The 15,647-nt window shown below is 37.6% G+C and overlaps 1 non-coding gene across 1 annotated transcript; it reads right to left on the bottom strand.

The window, feature by feature from the left end:
* Window positions 1-9,855: 9,855 nt before the first annotated feature.
* On the bottom strand, window positions 9,856-10,020 carry LOC132542529 (U1 spliceosomal RNA). The gene has a single exon (XR_009553532.1). It is a non-coding gene; the product is annotated as a U1 spliceosomal RNA (small nuclear RNA).
* Between the last annotated feature and the right edge of the window lie 5,627 nt (window positions 10,021-15,647).

Below are 15,647 nucleotides of genomic sequence, written 5' to 3'. Positions count from 1 at the left end.
CATCCTTGAATTCTCTACATCCTTCCCTCATCCTTCCTCTAATAAGTCTTTTCTGTCATAGCTGTTAGAATCACAGCCTCCGGTTCACACATAATCACATCACAGAAGACTATTTTAAAGTTTGTTGTTTAGAATCATGATGAATATTCTTATAAAGCCTATGAAGAATATATCTAAAATAGACATCCTAGCTTTTTCGTACATGGAGAACCCAAATCTCATCAGCTACATTCTTACCTTTAAGTTCCTGATTATTAAGCAATCTGTTCTGCTTTATATCTTAATGCTTTTCAGCCACCAAGATGCAGATGCTACTATGACGCCAACCTGACTTCCCTGGGCAGATGACCTCACAAATGTGTCCTGGAACCCCACCGTCCCAGAGACCTACTCCAGTAAGGAAAGACAGAAACAGGCTGGATTATGGATCGACCTGTTAATGCCCATGTCCAGTGGAGAAGCAATTACAGAAGCCGGACCTTCTACTTTCTGCACCCCATAATGATCCTTGTTCCATGTTCCCAAAGGGATAAAGAATAGGAAAGATTACACAAGATCAGAAGAGCAAACACAAGTAGAACCTGAGCTGGAATTGGCGTATTGCATCAAAGTAAAAAACTCTGGGGTGGGGGTGGGGAGAATACAGGTCCTTCAGAGGACCTAGTGGAGGTTGTATTGTTATATGGAAAACTGAGAAATGTTATGCTTGTACAAACTATTGTATTTACAGTTGAATGTAAAACATTAATTCCCCAATAAAGAAATAAAAAAAATAGGAAAGCTTCCAATGTAAGGGATGGGATACAGAACTCTGGTGGTAGGAATTGTATGGAATTGTATCCCTCTTATCCTACGGTCTTGTCAATCATTATTAAATCAATTGAAAAATGAATATGTGACAAAAAACCTATAAAATATTCGTTGGTGTTCCAAAATGGCAGGCAATAACATATCTAATATTTAACATAGTTGTGGTGCTGTCAGTGGACAATAAAAGACTTAAGCAACATGAATGAACCTAAAAGACATGATGCCATTTGAAGAAGACCAGGAACAAAGAATTATATAAAGTACGATTCCATTTATGTAAAATGTCTAGAACAAGCAAAGAGAGAGAAAAAGGGTGAGGGAGAGAGAGAAAGAGAGGAAGGTGGAAACAGGAGATGAGTGGTTACTAGTGTTATAGAAAACTAGAGAGTAATTGCTAACCGAGTCAAGAAAATGTTCTAAAATTAGACAGTGGAAGGGGGCGGGGATAGACAATTCTTTAAACATAGTAACAGCCACTGAGTTGTAGACTTTAAAAAGATGAATTATTTGGTAGGTAAAATATCAAAATAGAAGTGTAACTTAAAAAGAGGAGTTAAAAATAAATTAATATAATTCATACTTCATACTGCAGCAGGAAAATGTTCAGTTTTCTAACTTACTTAAAAATAAAAATATCTGAGCCCAACAGCTAACATGCAGGTGGGCCAAAGGCACTACTATATGGGGAGATTATATCAGAGTTGGAAATAAGACTAGAAAGCTGTATGAGAGGAGAGTAAGTCATTGTCTCCTTGAAATATACCTAAAATAGACATACTAGCTTTTCTCAAAATGGAGACCTCCAAATCTCATTGGCTATAGTGTTAACTTTAGATTCCTGATTATTAAAGGATTTGTTCTGCTTTATATCTTAATGACTTTTTAGCCACCAAGTTGTAGATGCTACCATGATGCCAACCTGACTTCACTGGATAGACGAACCTCACTGATGCACCCTGGAACCCCATCTTCCCAGACCCCTGTCCCACTAGGGAAAGATAGAAACAGAATGGGAGCATGGATAGACCTGCCAACACCCATGTCCAGCAGAGAAGCAATTATAGAAGCCAGACCTCCCACCTTCTGCACCCCATAATGATCTTGAGTTCATGCTCCTGGGGGGATAAAGAAGAGGAAAACTTCCAGTAGAGGGGATGGGATACAGAACTGTAAATATACATACATACATACATACACACACACACACACACACACACACACACACACACACACACACACATATAAAACCTAGAATATCAGTTTTCATTTGATCATTTTTTTCGTTATGATTAGTTTATAAAAGGTTTGACTATGGAGCGCTTACAAAGTAGAACAGAATGTGGAGCATTCTGGAACAGAATGTGAAGCCACTAATAAGGCAACTTTTGATCTTCTTTCCACACTTTAACTAGTCCTCTGCCTATTCCCCACCCCCCCAATTTGTTTCAGATAATGGCTCTTAGAACTTCCACTAAGAGGAAAAAAAAATTTTTTTTTGACATTGCGGGAACTTCATTGTTATGAGTCAACTGGCTCTATTTCATTTAGACAGAGAAAAAGGGAGAGAAGGTAAAGGTACCACAGTACTGAAACTTTCACCATAGGATCAAACCCGAGTTCTATGCATGATGAACTAGGCAAGTGCATTATCCAGGTGAGTTATCTTTCAGGCAGACCAGAAAAAAAATTTTTTAACTGTGAAGTAAATTTCAGATTCCTGTTTAAGTTATAACTTGGACATAAGAATGTATAATAGACAGTCTCAAGAAATATCAGTGTTTGAGATCGTAATCCTTATATGGGAGAGTCTGAAAATGAGGTGGAAAAATTAAAAACAACCAACAACATTGAATCCAGAACAATGATTTTAGTGGAATGGAACAAGCATAAACATGGCCCAGAAGGAGAATCAATTTTAGTGAATACGGAAAAGAGACAGAACAAAACATATATGTTACTTGAGATTGACTGACAACAGTCATGAAGATTCAAAAAAAACTGATATCCTTTAAAAAATGGAGTGACTCTAAATATACTATCACTATATTGGCACTTTAGGCAACCTTTCCTCAAAATGGAAAAACACATGGAAATTAATAAACTGATTTTATGTAGAATAAAATAATCTGTTTATGATTCTTACAATGTTCACTTAATAAAGTATTCAGCACAAAAGGGCACCTACTAACTAACTCCTAAGAACTGAAAATGATTATACCCCAATTCCTATGCATCACTGTCATACTTAATAGAGCTGTGAGAAAACACAGGCTTGAGTGAAAAACATTGTCTCTTATTGCACAAGACTTTTTTTCGCCAAACCAAATAACTTTATAGAGGTTATTGTTGTCACAGGGTTACAATTTCACATTGCCTGGAAATATGTCTCAGCATACTTCACCCAACACCAAATTGTCATTTCCCTCCATCATAGGAAACTAGATCCCCCAGCACCTTTTCAGCCCTCTCTCTTTACCTCTTTCTGAGATAATTTATCTGCTGAAATATTCCATAGTTTATTATTGATGTACACAACATTTCCCTTGCTTTATTTCTGACATCCTACTTATATATGAGATACTCTTGTATTCTTTTTCTGGTTTATTTCACTTTGCATGGCTCCATATAGTTATGTCCATTTTGTAGCTATAGTAGATCTCTCTCTCTCATTATATTGTATATATGTACTTAACCATTTATCTGTCTTTGGGCGTACAATTTTTTTTTTTCAAGAGCATTGATCAGCTCTGGTTTATGGTGGTGCTTGGGATTAACCCTAGGAGCTCAGAGCCTCAGTCTTGCATAATCATTATATTGTCTCCCTCAGCCAACAAGATCTCCTTTCTTCTCCTTTTTCTTCTTCCTATCTTTTCAATTTAATACATATTTTACTCCCAGTGACCCAGCAGGCCATCACTTTCAGGATTGTGGAGTACCAAAGTACTTGATGTAGTCTTTTATTGGCGCTGTTGTCAAGTAGGTTTGAAACACTTACCAGCTTTCTCCCTGGGAAAAACTAGAACAGTGCTTGAAGATCCTTGTATTGATCTAGCATTGTTTTCACTTGATGACATTCCAGTGGGAAATAATCATTCAGTCACATTTATATCAGCATCTCTTATGATAGGTATTAAAAACTAAACACAAGGAGGGGGGAAGTTGCTATTACATTTATTTTTTTAAATATTTATTTAAGGGTCCTGGTGGTAGCACACATGGGGTGAACTGCAAGGACCAGCATAAGGATCCCAGTTCAAGTCTCCAGGTCCCCACCTGCAGGGGGATTCGCTTCGCAAGCGGTGAAGCAGGTCTGCAGGTGTCTTTCTTTCTCACTCTCTGTCTTCCCCTCCCCTCTCAATTTCTCTCTGTCCTATCCAACAATAACAGCAGCCATAACAACAATAACATCAACAAGGGGAACAAAGGCAACAAAAAAAATGGGGAAAAATGGCTTCTGGCAGCAGTGGATTTGTAGTGCAGCCACTGAGCCCCCGTGATAACCCTGGAGGCAAATATACATATTAGGTAGAAACAGAGAAATTGAGAAGGGAGGGGAGATAGAAAGGAAAAGAGGGAGAGACACCTGTATTCCTCTTCACCACTCATTAAGCAGACCCCATGCAGGCAGGGGACCAGGTGTACCTTAACCAGGTACACCATTGCCTGGCTCCTCTCTATTATGTATCTTTTGGACTTTTGTGACCTATACAAAATCCAAAGATGTATTTTGACTCCTTTGTTTTCACAAATTTTCTCAATGTTTGAAAACATTTAAAACAAACAAGGAAGTGTTGGCATCTGATTACTTTTAAGAACTCACTGAATAAAAGACATTAATGTATCACTCTCTATATTTCCTATGGCTGTCATAGCTAAGTACCAGAAACTTGGTGTCTAATCCAGTTCTGATAACTTGAGGAGAGTATGTGCATTGATTAGTTGCATTATACTTACTGACTTAACTACAAAAGTTCCCTTTTATTGTGACTGGCAGATTGGAGGCTAACTCCATGTGTAAATAATGGGAGAACATTTTCCTAGTCTTCTTGACTGTACATATTGAAAGGTACAAATTAGGGAATGGAACTGAGGGGAACATCTACAGTCATACCACTGTGAACTCATACAGTCTCGTCTAGATTCAAGGAAGTGACTATTGAGAGAGAAGACTGTGACATGGGAATGGAACAGATTGAACCACTTTATGCCATTAACAGTTACCCTCCCAGCACCAGTGGGAACTTATCATCACACACAGGACACTTAGAGACAACACAGGAAAGCCTTGTTGGGATGATTTCTCTTTCTATTCAGGCCCATCATAAAAGTTCCTGTTTTTAGCTTCATCCTGTACATAAACACACTCAGCGGTTTAGTTTAACGATTTGGTTTCATTTACAAGATGACTTTTTCCTAAGGTATCTTTTGGTTCTTGGTTAGTGTTAACATTTCTAAAACACCTCACTGACCACCTCACTTTTTAGTTTGTGATACCCCTCTACATACTCAAACCAATACCCTCCAGGTGTACCTCCTGAGGTATTTGCTAGTTTCATCATTCACCTTGTTAATTATGATGTCATAATAATCATAAAACACTCACTCTTAAAGCTATCATTAAATATATCTCTGTGGCAGGAAATAACAGCACATCTCACAGGTGCCATAAAAGAACACCTAATTTACTTGCTTTTAATAAACTGCTTATTAACTTCATCATGTGTCTTCTTGTTCTCCCACTTGTAGGACTCATCAAAGAACTATGAATCAACCTTTTATATTCTCTCCAAAGTAAATATGCAACATTTCTATTTCATATAGTTAATATTATAGCAATATACACACCATGTGTTCCCATGCCTCTTAATACTTACTCTTATTTTGTTCTGAAAAAATTAAATATAGATACTGTGAATAGCATAACTTAACTTTTGACATATAAGAACACTGAGAAACTATATATATATATATATATATATATATATATATATATATATCCAGGACATTATAACCCTAAGACTTTGTTTACTTAAATCTGCACTAAATTTTTCTCATATGGTGAATTAAATGGTATCTTGGATGACCTAAAATCTTAAACAATTATATTTTAAATGATTCTTTTAAAACTTTTCTTGGTATTGTCTTCATTTATTTGTTGATAGAGGCTGCCAGAAATTGAGAAGGAAAGGAGTGATAGAGAAGGAGAGATACAGAGAGATAACTGCAACACTGCTTCATTACTCACAAAGCTTTCTCCTGCAGGGAAGGATTGGGGGCTCAAACCTGGGTCATTTTCCTCTGTAACATATATGCTCAATCAGGTGTGCTACCACCCAGACTTTAAATGATCCTTTATAATAATAGTAAAGCTACAGTAATATCTAGATTTACTGAGTGCTACTTTTGGACTCAACCAAGTATTAAGCCTTATTATGTATTTAATGAAAACAACAGCAATGAGATTAAAAAAAAAACTCCTCATATTGTCAGCAAAGACATTAAGGCACAGGGAATGAAATAATTGACCTTAATTCACAGAACTCATAACTGGACTTGGGAATTGGGAATTAGACACAAGGTTTCAATTTCAGACCCTCAGTGCTGATCATGCTGAAATCTTGCGTTTCATTTCACAAGAGACTGAAGTTTCGATATAAAATCTTTGAGGAAAGTTGCTGAGAATTATGAAGAAAAAGTTTTTAAGGCATTGCAACTTACATCTTTGTACACTTCAGGACTTTGTTCAGCAAGCAGAAGTGAAGAGCAGCTTCCTATACTCTCCTGTTATGCTCTCTTGTGAGCCAGAGCACTGACTTCTGCACTGTGTCATCTCCAGTGTGCCCTTCAGCCGCACACATTTGGGCACAGTCTCCTTCTCCACAGCTGTTGCTCATGGTGTCCCCATTGTCTAGAATGTTCTTCACTCAGTCCCAGCCCACCTTTCTTTCCTACCTCAGTCTGATTCCTGGCACTCATTTGACCAGAACCATCTAGTGGCAAACTCCCCAGACATTGTTCCCTTGTATATTTTACTTCTCAAACTGCTGCTCCAACCTGGGGCAGGTGAACTGCATCTGTTCTCCCACACTGCTCTACACAAACCTAAATTATTATGTTTAGCAGTGGCTTTTATGAATCATTTCTTAAAAAAATATTTATTTATTTATTTATTTTGCCTTTAGGGTTATCGCTGGGTCTTGGTGCCTGCACTATGAATCCACTGCTCCTGGAGGCTAGCTTATTTCCATTGTTGTTGTTGCTTCTGTTATTGTTGTTGCTGTTGTTGTTAGGACAGAGAGAAATTGAGAGAAGATGGGAAGACAGAGGAGGGAGGAGAGAAAGATAGACACCTGCAGACCTGCTTCACCTCCTGTGAAGCAACCCCTCTGCAGGTGGAGAGCTGGGGGCTCAAGCTGGGATCCTTGTTCAGGTCCCTGTGCTTCACGCTCTGTGTGATTAACTTGGTGGGCTACCGTCTGACCCCCAATAAATTGTTTCTTGGTCAGTGTTTTTGGGATAATTTTTAGATACTTAATCTTCTCTAGTTCTTTACAGGGTACTCAGCACACAGATTACCCACAGAAGTAGGTACTCAATAAATGTGTGAGTGGGAATGGAAAATGGAATGAAGTTAGAAAATGAGCCTAGTTGTGTTGGTGGGGGGAGAGTGCAACCTGCCAGAGCACTAACTTGTACATGGGAGGCAACAGAGATTCCATGCTCAACCCCCAGCACAACATTAAGCACTGCTGAGCACTACTCAGGTATTCTCTCTCTCTCTCTCTCTGTTCCTCTTATATTCTCTGTCTCTCTTATGATAAATAAACAGATCTTGGAGAAGGGGGAAGAGAGAGGAGGAGGAGAGAGATAGGAGGAGAAGATGAAGAGGAAGAAAAAGAAGAAGGAGGAGGAGGAACAGGAGAAGGAGGGGGAGGAGGAGAAGGAGAAGGTGATGAAGAAAATGAAGAAGAGAAAAAGATGGTGGTGGAGGAAATGATCCTAGTCACTGAACTATTCTTGCTAATCTAGATTTTACAAAACGAGTCAGAAATACTTAGTCATGTATCATGAGAACAATTTCTCTGTCTTCTCAGCTAAAAGACTCCTAAATGGCAAGAGGCACAGGGGTTGGAGATGGGGTGGGGAACAGTGGTTGTCATAAATCATAAAAGAAACTGTCCGTCAGAGAAAGCAAATGTTTGCCCTTCCTAGTGGCAGCTTCTTGAGTAAGTGAAGTCAGCACTTAATCCAAAATGATCAATCCTGTGTAATGGAGGATTACTTTGAAGTTTTATGGGGAGTTGGGAGGGGGGAACTGGGAACTCCTCTCTAAGTATATTCAAACTGATCAAGGTAAAAATAAATGTGTGTGTGTGTGTGTGTGTGTGTGTGTGTGTGTGTGTGTGTGTGTGTGTTTGTAGTGAAGTAGAATGTTCTGAACTGTGAGAAAAAAGCTCATATAACCTTCAAGTCAGCTTCCTTTCTACTTCTTGGCAAAGTGTTAAAGGACATTTTTTCTTTCTTTTTCAAGGACTTTTATAAGTGGATTGATGTTTGACAAAGTCATGTTTTGGACTATGCAGCCAATTTTCACTGCCTACTCAGTGTGGGACTGTAGAGTAATTATAACAAAAAAGATTTTGACTCTCAATTAAAATTTGCTATGAAATTGGCAATACTTTAGAAAAGTTTTGAGAAACTGTTAACATATTAGAAAAAAGGATCCAAGTTTGTAAGCGAGTAGACTTCATCGTACTCTATTCATGTGAACTGGGATACATTCCTGTATACTGCCAGGAAATGATATTACTAGAAGCTTATTTTGAAAAAGGTATTTCTCAAAGTTTTATAGACCACACAGCTTTGGTGATTGAGTTCATTTGACATCATGTCTTATAACTACATGGATAGCTTCATTACAGCATCCTTTAATAACAGCCCATGGACTGCATGACTAGACTCCTACCATGCTAACCCACTGCCTTTTATAAATACCAAACTCTTCTGATGGGAAGATGAATTTTTTAAGATAGGAGTTTTCTATCTTCTCAGATTTTTCTAGCACCTCTCTAAATCTGCTTTCCTTGTTTTTTGCTTATTTAGCCTTCTGAGGAGAAAGAAATTCTAATCTTTGGTTTGCTAACAAGTTTGTTTTCCACCACAGAAAAGACCACTGCCCTCTCTCCCTACTCGTTAGTCTAGTAAAGGTGAAACAACTGTGAATATACAAATAATCTGGATCTGAACTTGGGTTCAGTCTTACTGGTTGGGATCTTGAACAAATCATTCAGCTATTCTGTTGGTTTCCCTTCCTCTCTCCTTTTCTTTCTCCCTTTTTTCTTCCTTCCTTCCTTTCTTTTTTGTCTTTCTTTCTTCCTTTTTTTCTCTTCCTTTCTCTTCTCTTCTCTTCTCTTCTCTTCTCTTCTCTTCTCTTCTCTTCTCTTCTCTTCTCTTCTCTCCTCTCCTCTCCTCTCCTCTCCTCTCCTCTCCCCTCCCCTCCCCTCCCCTCCCCTCCCCTCCCCTCCCCTCCCCTCTCCTCTCCTCTCCTCTCCTCTCCTCTCCTCTCCTCTCCTCTCCTCTCCTCTCCTCTCCTCTCTTCTCTTCTCTTCTCTTCTCTTCTCTTCTCTTCTCTTCTCTTCTCTTCTCTTCTCTTCTCTTCTCTTCTCTTTGTCATTATGCCAGGTCCCCTGCATTGCTTGATGCTGTGGTCTATTTACATAATCATTGTTTTGCCTGAGATGCAACCCAACACTCTTCTCTTCTCTTCTCTTCTCTTCTCTTCTCTTCTCTTCTCTTCTCTTCTCTTCTTCTCTCGTTCATTTCTTTCTTTGTCACCAGAGCACTGTTTAACTCTGGCTTATGGTAGTGAAGGAAATTAAATGTGGTAATTCAGAGCTTGAAGCCTAAAAATCTTTTGTATAACCATTATTTTATCTCCTTCATCTTAAATGTCAGGTTTTTTTTAAACATAATAATGAAATAATATCTCTCACATGACCATTATGAGGAACAAATCAATTAACTTATATTTTTCCCTAGAATTACCAGGGAAGAACATGAACATAATCCCCCACTACCATAAGTTATGCAGCTGAGTTTCCTACACTTGGGGGTAGTCGCAGGGACCAGCACATCCAGAATACAATAGAAAAGGCTCGCCCTGAGAAAACCACTTTTGTGATCATGGTATCTCCCCTGCTATGTAAGTATAAATAAAATACTTTATTAAAAAAAAATAACCTGGTGGGGCTGGGCAGTATCACACTTATTTGAATGCATATATTAACATGTGCAAGTACCCTGATTCAAGCCCCTTTGTCCACACCTGCAGGAGAGAAAAATTGCAGCATTTATAAAAACCTGGTTTTGATCAGTAATCTCAAACACACGCTACTAGTCACTTGTCAAAATAAGATATCAGGTTCTCAAGATTTCTGTTGATTCTAAAAAAGTCAAATTTTTGTTAATCCTCAGCAGAGGAGATTAAAGTATGTGTAGTTTTTGGGTTTCCTTAGACAGGGAAAGACATTATTGTGAGTGAATCCCAGGACAAAATCAGTGGTAAGCTATGATCTGCTTTTCCCCAGGATTCCTGGTAGAACCAGAGAGAGGGAGCATACAGCAGCTAAGCACAGAGGCGCTCTATTAGTGACTCTCAGATTTAAACAAAACATCGAGGACAACCCTCAAATGCAGTCCATCTTCTCACTTCCATTCCAGAGGAATGGGAACTTCTGAGAATACAGGCACAAAGCCAGGATATGTATATATGTATGTGTGTATATATGTGCATGTGTATATTTGTATGTGTACATATGTTTAAAATATGTATTTAAATATACATACATATGTATATTTAAAAAGCTCCCAGATGATTTTCATGAATCACTGTTAGAAGTAATATTCAAAACTTTTACCTCAGTTTTTTCTGATATCATCACTGAAGGTCACAAAGCACAATAGGTATAGAAGAGGTATAAAAGAAAATAAATAGAGAGAGAGAGAGGAGGAAGAAAAGGAAAGAAAGAAAGAGAGAAAGAAAGAAAAGGGAGGGGATGGGACAGTCCTCTGGCGCATGAATGCATATACGACTGCAGTGAACCTGGGCTAGAATGGATTGTAACAGTGACGAATAGGACTTACTGTTATTATTTTTATTTAATTCCATGCAAAAAGTATAACAGCGGAGAACACATAATTTAGCACCCTTTACAATAGGGTTGATATGTTGCCCAAGTCATAAAGTTCTTCTAAGACTTAAATATGAGTATGTGTAAGTTATGAGGCACTGAATGAGAGCTTAGTACATATTCATATGGTGGCATCTACAGAGATCTGAAAATTTTCTAAGAAGGAATCCTATAAAACAGAAGAGGTTAACAGGGTCTGGTCAGTTTCATAAATCTTACTTCATTAATAATCGTTTTTCAAACAGACAAGACTCATTAGAAACACAATCCAAAACTAGAAACGAAAATTAAGTTATTAGTCCCTGAGCATTGTTCTAATCTACTCATCCTTGCAAATCAACTAATCAATTGACAAAGTGAAATAAATATGAAACCATTGTACTTTCATGCAGATTTTCCTTTTATTTATTTAGTAACTCTTGCGTTTTTTTCTCCTCTGAGAATATTTATGTGAGACTTCAGCTACCTTTATTGATTTAGAGAAATAGTGCATTTCATAATCCTAACAGCCTTGATGGTAGTTTTGCAATCTCTTTCCCCCCACCTACCTCCTTCCCTCAGGCGTATTTATTCTATAATTAATACTTAGTTCAAAGTTTAAATCTCAAATACACTGAAAAATTATCTAGATTAAGAAAAGTATCTTAGGCGACCAGGTAGTGTCGCACTGGGGTAAGCACACTGTAGTATGTTAAGCCTAAGGACCAGTGCAAGGATCCTCGGTTCGAGCCTCCAGCTCCCCACCTGCAAGTTGGTCACTTCACAAGCAGTGAAGCAGGTCGGCAGTGTCTATTTTTCTTTCCTCCCTCTCTGTTTCTCCTCCCCTCTCAGTTTCTCTCTGTCCTATCCAAAAAATAGAAAAAAAAATGGCTACAAAAGCTGTGGATTCATAGTGCCACCACCGAGCCCCGATAACCCTGAAGGTAAAGAAAGAAAAGTATTTTAGAGAATGATCCTGCCTATGTTCTCCCTGTTTTGCTGTAATTATAATTTTTAAAACTTACTTGCTGCTATAGTGCTATCCCGTGACTGAAGACAAAGCCTGTTTTACTCATCTGAGCTGAGCTAGATGAAAGAGAAATGCAACTTGCAGGGGTTAGGCAGTGACATACCCAGTTGAGCACAAGCATTATCAAGGCCTCAGTCCTTACTGCAGGCAGAAGTCTCACAATGAATCAGGGCTTCAGTTGTCTCTCTTCTCTCTCTCTAACTCCCATCACCTGTCCATTTCTCTCCATCCTATCTGATAAAAGGAAAACAAGCAAACAAACAAACAAACAGGAACAAAGCGCTACCGCTACCTCAGGTGGTGGATTTGTCCTGCAGGTACTGAGCCCCAGTGATAAGCCTGGTGGCAAAATAATAATAATAGTAACAACAATAATAAATAAATTAATAATACATAAGTAAATATGCAAAAGAACAGAAGGAAAAACACAAGGCAGAACTCAGACTGGAGTTGGTGTATTGCACCAAATTAAAAGACTCTGGGATGGGGTGAGGGAAGGGTTCAGGGCCTGGAACATGATGGCAGAGAACCCAATGGGGGTTCAATCGTTATGTGGAAAACTGAGAAATGTTACACATGCTTGTCAATGAGAGTTAGTTACTGTATTAAAATATTAAATACTGTATTAAATATTAAATACTGTATTAAAATACAGTAAACCATTAATCCACTAAAGAAATTAAATAAATGTGCAGCTGGCACATACCCATCACAGATGCATGGTACTAACTCTCATTGACAAGCAATAATGGGGCAGGTTTTATTGATCCAGTAGATTTAAGTGTGAGGTTAATTCAGTGGATTTATTTCATCTACATCAACAAGTTGGTAAATTAAAACAATCTAAGTGACCATCATAGATGAAATTTTCAAGTAAATGAAGTTCTGTAAATATGGAACTTATGTCTAGACCCAGGCAAGGTGGGTTCCGCGTAAAATGAAGCTAGGGAAGCTTATAGCTTTGTGTCTTTTCAACTCTTGTGGCTCCCTATTCCTTTAAATCTCAATTAAAATGGATCTGATTTGTGCCCATTGATTCCTTTTTAAATATCAGTGATCAGTGTGGGAAGCAGATACTTTATGTACTGAGATCACCAGCACAGGGCCCAACCTCTTCAAGACTCAGCAGATCTGCTGTAAAAAATTGAGACTTCTTAGGCAAAGAAACAAGTAGAGATCACTGACTCACTTCCTATGCATAATCTGACTCAAATTTCCCTGTTTCACAAGACTGCTTCTGGCACTAGTTTAACTTTGAAAATGTGAAACTGCTTTTGAGAAAAAAAAGTTACTCATGAAATTTTGTCAAAGATAAACATATGGAAATGACAGCGTAGAGTTATTTGACACATAGATGTGAATTATTTGCTCAACAAACTTTTAAATTTTATTTTTTACATTTGATGGTAAATATAATAGTTTGTACATGCATAAGATCTCCCAGGTTTCCATATAACAATATAACCCCCACTAGGTCCTCTGTATCTTTTTTGGACCTGTATTCACCCCCCACCCACCCCAGAGTCTTTTACTTTGGTGCACTATGCCAATTCCAGTTCTGGTTCTACTTGTGTTTTCTATTCTGATCTTGGCTCAACAAACTTTTATTAACCAAACAAAACACAGAACAGGTTAAATGCCTTACTTTTCATGAAGCTTACTTTGTAGTAATATCATAAAGGTTGCCATGGTGGGTTATTGGGTGGAACAGGTCTGTGTAGAAAAGGACAAGGAATCCTTTTCTTTTTCTCCTTCTTGTTCTTTGTCGTCATTGTCGTCTTCTTCTTCTTCATATCTTTTCTTTTTTATTATTATCAATATATTATTATTTTTCAATTTAAAAAACTTTATTATTGATTTAATGATGATTAACAAGATAGCAGGGGTACAATTCCACACAGTTTCCAGTTTTATAAAGTTCTGTATCTCATCCCCTCTATTGGAAGCTTTCCTGTTCTCTTTCCATCTCTGGAGTATCAAAATTCCTTATGGGATGCAGAAGGTGCAAGGTCTGGCATCTGTAATTGCTTCTCTGCTGAACATGGATATTGGCAGGTTGATCCAGACCCTCAGCCTGTTTCTGTCTTTCCCTAGTGGGATAGGGTATCTTTTCTAGATAAGTAGACATGAGTACAAGTAAATGTATAATTTTGTCACTGTAGCATGATTTCCACAGTGAAAAAATTAGAAATGATGTAAATATTCATTAATGAGGAAATAATTATATAGTGGCCACCATATTTGCAATAAAAATCCTGGATATGAAAGCAAAATTGATAATGCTATTTTTCATTAATAGACTATAAAAACTACATGTTAAATTCTATTTTATTTTTTAAAATTTTTATTTTATTTTCCTAGTTTACTTTTACAAAAGAAAAAGTTCTCCAGTTATTTGTGGACAAACATGATTAATTTATTACTTTGATTCTTTCTTTTTCCTAGCATGGTAATTCCCATGTATGGAAGCTTCACAATTGAGATGGGGGTGGCCACTGCTTGATACTTAACTCACTGACTTTTAAAAAAAATACATATTTTATTTATTATTTAATGGGAAATATAGGAGAGGAGAGAGAAAGAACCAGACAGACTCTAGTACATGTGCTGCTGGGGATTGAACTCAGCACCTCATGCTTGATAGTTCAGTGTATTATTCACTGTGCCACCTCCCAGACCACATCACTGGCTTTTTAAAATTGAAGAACATGATACCAGTCTTAGGGGATAGATACTTTGCATATCTGCTTTTCAATCTTCACTTCCTCCCTAAACCCCTAGCTCATTAACCTTCATGGAGATAGCTATAGTTCCACTTGCTCTTGGCTCAAGGTTGAAACCATTTTCCTATGAGGAAAATTATTCCTTTTCCATAACCAATATACCCCTTCCTAATATGCAGGCTATCATACATCCACACATTCTGTGTTAGCGTATTTTATTACCTTTTGGATAGAAAAAAAAGTTGATCTCTCCCTTCCCACTACTAGGTAGCAGTAGATTCAACAGAGCTAGTTGATATTTCACTTGAGAGTTTTTCTCAATTGCTACTGCATGACTTATATTTAGGTTTATCTTAACCATTATATCTAAGATCTTTATAATCATTATGACACTATGCTATAATAATACCTTTTCTTTTTAATTTTGTTTTCTTTTCTTTTTGTGACTGCCTCAACTAGTAAAGTGTGGTGGAAATGTCAGTGTACAATTTCTGAGTTAGGTTGTAATGATGTTACTTTGACTTGCCCTCTTGATTTTGGAGTTCTGAACTGTCACAGAAGGTATCTGGATGGCCCCCAGGCTGGCATGCTATGAGGAGGCCAAATCTACCACATGTCCACCAGAGGCCATAAGTGAAGTCATGCGATTACATGAAGAGAGTCAGACTTCTGACTAACCCCAGCTGCCCAGATCTATTGTGCCCTCAAACCATTGTCTGACTGTAATTGAATTAATAGTCAACCAGTTATCTTCTTTCTGAATTCCTGATTTGAAGAAGCTATGAGAGATTTTAAAATAGTTTTTTTCTAATCAATTCTAGTCATTTGTTATTAAGGTGTAACATACATTAAAGTTTAAATCAACTTTTCAAATAATATGGATATTTTACACACATTTATTTTTCTTTTCAATAT

This window comes from Erinaceus europaeus, chromosome 1 (assembly GCF_950295315.1).
Source record: "Erinaceus europaeus chromosome 1, mEriEur2.1, whole genome shotgun sequence".
Classification (NCBI taxonomy): Eukaryota; Metazoa; Chordata; class Mammalia; order Eulipotyphla; family Erinaceidae; genus Erinaceus; species Erinaceus europaeus.
Note: the sequence above shows the minus strand (reverse complement) of the source record. Positions and strands in the feature narration are given on the sequence as shown.